Raw genomic sequence first — 6,885 nt, forward strand, 5'->3', positions numbered from 1 at the left:
AAACAATTGTATACATGACTCAGTGCTGATCAAGATAAGTGTCCTCTTTGTCCCCTTCACCTATTTCACCCGTCCCCCATTCACCTCCCCTCTGATAACCATCAGTTTTTTTCTATAGTGAAGCGTCTGTGTTTTGGTTTGTCTTTTGTCTTGTTTTTCTTCACTCGTTTGTTTTGTTTCTTAAATTCAACATGGGAGTGAAATCATATAGTATTTGTCTTTGACTGACTTATTTCACTTCCCATTGTATTCTCTGGATCTATCCATGTTGTTGCAAATTGCAAGATTTCATTCTTTCATTCTCTTTTGTGGCTGAGTAATATTCCAGTGTGTATGTATGTGTGTGTGTATATATATATATATATATGTATATATATATATATATATATATATATATACACACATTGTATATATATGCACATATGCATATCGTATATGTATACACACACATACAAACAATCTCTTCTTTATCCATTCAGTTATTCATGGGCACTTAGGCTGCTTCCATAATTCTATAATTTGGCTGCAGTAGATAATGCTGCTATAAACATTGGGGTATTTCCCTTTGAATTAGTGTTTTCGGATTCTTTGAGTAAATACCCAGGAATGGCATTACTGGATCATATACTAGTTCTATTTTTAATTTTTTGAGGAACCGCCATGTTGTTTTCCAAGGACTGCACCAGTTTGCATTCCCACCACAGTGCAGAAGGGTTCCCCTTTCTCTACATCTTCTCCAATCCGTGTTGTTTTTTGTATTTTGATTTTAGCCATTCTGACAAGTGTGAGGTGGTATCTCCTCATGGTTTTGATTTGCATTTCCTTGATAATGAGTGTGTTGAGCATATTTTTTATGTGTCTGTTAGCCATCTTCATGTCTTCTTTGGAAAAATGTCTATTCGTGTTTTCTGTCCATTTCTTCACTGGATTATTTGTTTTTTGGGTGCTGAGTTTGAGAAGTTCTTCACAGATTTTGGATACTAGCCCTTTATCAGACATGTCATTTGCAAATATCTTCTCCCATTTCATAGGCTGCCTTTTTGTTTTGTTGATTGTTTCCTTCACCATGCAGAAGCTTTTCATAGTGATGAAGTCCCAATAGTTCATGTTTTCTTTTGTTTCCCTTGTCTCTGGTGAAATATCTAGTAAGAGGTTGCTAGGGCCTATGTCAGAGAAGTTGCTGCCTGTGTTCTCCTCTAGGATTGTGATGGTTTCTAGTCTCACATTGAAGTCTTTAATCCATTTTGGATTTATTTTGTGTATGGTGTAAGAAAGTGGTCCAGGTTCATTCTTTTGCATGTTGTCATGCAGTTTTCCTAGCAGCATTTGTTAATATGTCCTTTTTCCATTGGATATTGTTTTCTGCTTTGTTGAAGCTTAGTTGACCATATAGTTGTGGGTTCATTTCTGTGTTTTCTATTCTGTTCCATTGATCTTTGTGTCTGTTTTTGTGCCAGTACCATACTGTCTTGATTACTACAGCTTTTTAGTATATCTTGAAGTCTGGGATTGTGATATCTTCAGTTTTGTTCTTCTTTTTCAAGAATGCTTTGGGAAAGGGGAAGGGAGTTGATGGCCATGGAGGAGGGCAATTGTGGGATGAGCGCTGAGTGTTTTATGGAAACTTACTTGACAATAAACCATAAAAAAAGAGTGCTTTGTCTATTTGAGGTCCTTTGCCATTCCATATACATTTTAAGATTATTTGTTGTAGTTCTGCAGAAAATACTGTTTGTATTTTGAGAGGGATTGCATTAAATCTGTAGGTTGCTTTGGGTAGTATGCACATTTTAACAATATTTGCTCTTCCTATCCATGAACATGGAATGTCTTTCCATTTTTTTGTCGTTGTCTTCAATTTCTTTCATCAATGTTTTATAGTTTTCAGACTACTGGTCTTTCACCTCCTTGGTTAAGTTTATTTCTAGGTAATTTGATATTTTTTGTAAAATTATAAATGCAATTCTTTTCTCTTTTTTAAAATGTTTATTAATTTACTTTGAGAGAAAGAGAGAGAGAATGAGCATGGGAGGGGCAGACAGATAGGGAGAGAATCCCAAACAGGCTCCACACTGTCAGTGCAGAGCCCAATGTGGGACTCTATCCCATGAACCATGAGATTATGACCTGAGCCACAACTAAGAGTCAGCAGCTCAACCGACTGAGCCACCCAGGTGCCCTCAATACAACTGTGTTCTTAATTTCACTTTCTGCTACTTCATTATTGGTATATAGACATGGAATGGATTTTTGTATATTGATTTTGTATCCTGTGACCTTACCGAATTCATTAAGTTCTGATCATCTTTTTGTGGCGTCTTTAGGGTTTTGTATAAAGTATCATGTCATTTGCAAGAGTGGAAGTTTTACCTTCTTTACCAATTTGGATGCCTTTTATTTCTTTTTGTTGTCTGATTACTGTGGCTAGCACCAGTATAATGTTGAATAAAAGTGGTGAGAGTGCATATCCTTGTCTTGTTCGGATCTTACGGGGAAAACTCTCAGTGTTTTGCTGTTGAGGATGATGGTAGCTGTGGGTTTTTCACATGTGGCCTTTATTATGTTGAGGCGTGTTCCCTCTAAACCTGCTGTGCTGAAGGTTTTTATCATGCATGGACATTGTGCTTTGTCAAATGCTTTTTTCCACATCTATTGAAAGTATCATATAGTTTTTATCCTTTATTTTGTTGAGGTGATGAATCACATTGATTGATTTGCAAATATTGAGCCATCCTTGCAATCCAGGAATAAATCCCACTTGATTGTGCTGAATGGTTTTTTTAATGTATTGTTGGATTTGGTTTGCTAATGTTTTGTTGAGAATTTTTGCATCTATTTTCATCAGTGATATTGGCCTGTAGTTCTTTTTTTTGTAGGGTCTTTGGCTGGTTTTGGTATCAGGGTAATGCTGACCTCATGGGATGAATTTGGAAGCTTGCCCCCCTCTTCCGTGTTTTGGAATCGTTTAAGAAGAATAGATGTTAACTCTTTTTCAAATGTTTCTTTTGCTTATTTTTTCACCCTGTTAGGTTGCCTGTGTTTTCCTATTGATTTGTGTGAGTTCTTTATGTATTTCAAATATTAGTCATTTACCAGTTTATGTGAATTACAAATGTGTTCTCTTCTTCTGCATCTTGATATGTTCACTCCATGGTGTCTTTTGAGGATTATAACTTCTTAATATTAATGTAATCAAATTTATAAATCTTTTTCTTCATTACTAAAACAGTAAGATTTTCGTGACTTGGGTATGTGTTTTTACTATCATATGTGTATGATCTTGCAGCTTGCTTTTTTTTACTCATCACTATATTTTAATGATCTGTCTTGTTAACCCAAAGTTCTTGATTATTCTCAAACAGCAATCAGTGTTCTAGATTGTGACTAATCCTATGTTTGTTTAATCATTTCTCACCTGAAGGTAATTTAGATTGTTTCTAGTCAATAATGTAATACTAAACATCTTTGTATATAAACCTTTTTTGTCACCCTTATTATTTTCTTAGGCTGAATTCCTGATTGATGAATAAAAACAGTTGATGATTAAATTAAATATCAAAAAATTCAATACAAAATTTTAAACATGAAAAAAATTTAAGTTTCCTAAATTACGCTTTGGAAGGCTTGAAGCAATTTACATGGCCATTAATATTTTGTGAGTGTTTTGTGAATGAGGGAGTAATTCTCCCTTGTGGGGTCTTTAAGGATCAGTCTAGGGGCGTCTGGGTGGCTCAGGTGGGTAAGGATCTGACTTTGGCTCATGTCATGATCTTGCACTTAGTGAGTTTGAGCCCCATGTTGGGCTCCATGCTGACTTAAAAATTTTTTTTAAAAAAATGGATTAGTCTAACATAGCTGTAGAAATTGCACTTGGAGAGGCAACAAAATTGACAGATTTATTATGCTTTCAGATCCTAGAGATGGAGGTCTGGCATGTCACACAGAGGCCACACAGGCTCAACCCAGTAGTTTGAATGTCACTAGATCTCAGTCAAAGGAGGGCAAGAGGGAGAACTTGTAGGAACCAACCTTATTATATTGGTGCACCTAGTCACCTGGGACAGGCTTTCACAGGCTGTTTGTGAGAATGTTAAGGCAGGAGGAAAATATGACATTTAAAAAATTTGCAATACAGTATGTCCATTTTTCTATAAGTTGCCGTCCTTGAGTTGTTTTGTTTTAAAAGTCTTTGCCAGGGGTGTCTGGGTGGCTCAGTCTATTGAGTCTGACTTCGGCTCAGGTCACGATTTTGTGGTTCTTGAGTTCAAGCCCCACTTCGGGCTCTGTCCTGACAGCTCGGAGCCTGGAGCCTGCTTTGGATTCTGTGTCTCCTCCTTTCTCTGCCCCTTTCCCTCTAATGCTCTGTCTCTCAAAAAATGAATAAATGTTTAATAAAAAGTCTTTGCCAATAATAAAACCATAAAATTTTTATAGGAGAACATGTTTGTCACTCTGTATTGCTTAAATAAGTAATAAAATGTTGACCATAAAATAAATACTTTCAAAGAATATATTCAATTAAGGACTTTTGTCCATCCAAACAAAAGGGCAACCCAGAGACTAGGAGATAATATTCATAATACACATATCTGAAAATGGACTGATAGCCACACTAAAGAATCCCTACTTATCAATAAGAAAAAGACACAATGTAAAAGCAAAATGGGCAAAAGACCTGCACAAATACTTCGCAAATCAGGACATGCAAAGAAAAGTCAAAATGAGATAATGTTACATACCCACCGGACCGACTATAATACAAATGATAATACCACGTGTTGGTGAGGATGTGGAATGATTGAAACTCTCATACATCGCTGCTGGAAGTGTAAATTGATGCCAATATTTTGAGATACCATTTGACAGTATCTACTAAACCTGGAAAAATGCACCGCCTAAGATCCAGCAATTTCTTTCCTAGGTATATATCCAACAGAAATGCATGCTTAGGGTCACCAAAACACATGTACTAAAATAGTCAAGAGGGTACTATTCATCATAGCTCCAGACTGGAAACTACACAATGACCTTCAATAGTAGAATGGATAAATCTTTGTGCGTCTACAATGGTTGGCTTAACATGACGATGTTAAGAGAATGAATGATCTGTGACTAAATATGATGACATAGGTGTGTCTCACCAACCTAATCTGAGCAAAAGAAGCTGGACGAAAGAGTATACAGTGTATGACTGCATTAGTACGTAAGGTAAGAATGGGCAAAAGTATGTCATTAGAAGGCACTGTAGCTGTTACCCTTGAGTGTTACCCTTGAGGAGTGGGAGGTGGTGACTAGAAGGGACAAGGAGGGTAATGAGGGTGCTTCCGGGATGCAGGCAATGTTCTGTTTCTTGATCTGGGTGCTGGTTGTAGGGACAGGATTCATTTGTGACAATTTAGCTAACTATACACTTTAGATATGTGTTCTTCCTTATTTACAGTGGGCTTCAGTGGAAAGCTATTTTAAACATGTTCGGTAGACCACAAGTCATATGCCATCATCGTTTCTATTTACATTTCTCTGATTTTCACAGAAATTGAATATTCTTTCATATGCTTATGGTACTCTGTGCTATTTTCTGTTTATATTTAATATTTTTAAATGTTTATTTATGTTTGAGAGAGAAAAAGAGAGAGAGAGAGAGAGAGAGAGAGAGAGAGAGAGAGAGAGAGACAAAGTACAAGCCAGGAAGGGGCAGGGAGAGAGGGAGACAGCAGGCTCCAGGCTCTGAGCTGTCAGCACAGAGTCCAGATGTGGGGCTCGAACCCATGAACCATGAGATCATGACCTGAGCCAAGGTCAGACGCCTGACCAACTAAGCCACCCAGAAGTTCCTGTGCTGCTTTCCTTTTTTTTTTTTTTTACATTATTTGTGTTTTTAATGATTTTTATGTGAGGATGTTTGTCTTTTTCTCTTTGATTTATAAAAGGTCTTTATATACTAAGAATATTCACTTAAAATTTTTTTAAATGTTTATTCATTTTTGAGAGAGAGAGAGGGAGAGAGAGCAGGGGAAGGGCAGAGAGAGAGGGAGACACAGAATCCAAAGCAGGCTTCAGGTTCTGAGCTGTCAGCACAGATCCTGACACGAGGCTCAAACCTACAAACCAAGAGATCACAACCTGAAACAGAAGTCAGATGCTCAACCGACTGAGCTACCCAGGCGTCCTATTCACTTTGTTATTGATGTTGCAAAAATATTTTTCCACTTGTCATTTTCTTAGCATAGAAAACTGTTTCTATTTTTTAAGTTTATTTATTTTTGAGAGAGAGAGAGTGAGAGAGAGAGAGAGAGAGCACACAGGGGAGGGGCAGAGAGAGAGGGAGAGAAAGAAAATTCCAAGCAGGCTACACACTCTCAGCATGGAGCCCAGTGCGGGGCTCGATTCCATGAACTGTGAGATCATGACCTAAGTAAGCCAAAATCAAGAGTGGATGCTTAACTGACTGAGCCACCCAGGTGCCCCAAAAAGTGTTTGTGTAATCCTTTCTATCAACCATTTCCTTTATCATGTCTTGGTTTTCATTTATGCTAAGCAACCTTAATATCCTTAGACCATTCGTTTGTGAATACAAATACAATCACAATAATACTTCACTTTCCTTGGTTTGTAGCTTCCACCTACTGAAGTAGAGGACACATGTCCATCCTGCCTTTCTATACTCCCACATGTCCCCAGTTATTTCTGAGAATCCTTGTGCTCCGTGGCCTCTTTGTTGATAAGAATATCCTTTGCCTGGAAGCTTCTAATGGTACTGCCTCACCATGTATGTCTTCCACTGGACACCTTACTGGATACCCTACTCTACTAAGTATCCTACACTACTACTGTCTCCTGATATTCTCAGAGTGCACGCTCTTGAGGAGCTATTGTAAGTGCATG

The sequence above is a fragment of the Suricata suricatta genome, chromosome X (genome assembly GCF_006229205.1).
Source record: "Suricata suricatta isolate VVHF042 chromosome X, meerkat_22Aug2017_6uvM2_HiC, whole genome shotgun sequence".
NCBI classification, from domain to species: Eukaryota; Metazoa; Chordata; class Mammalia; order Carnivora; family Herpestidae; genus Suricata; species Suricata suricatta.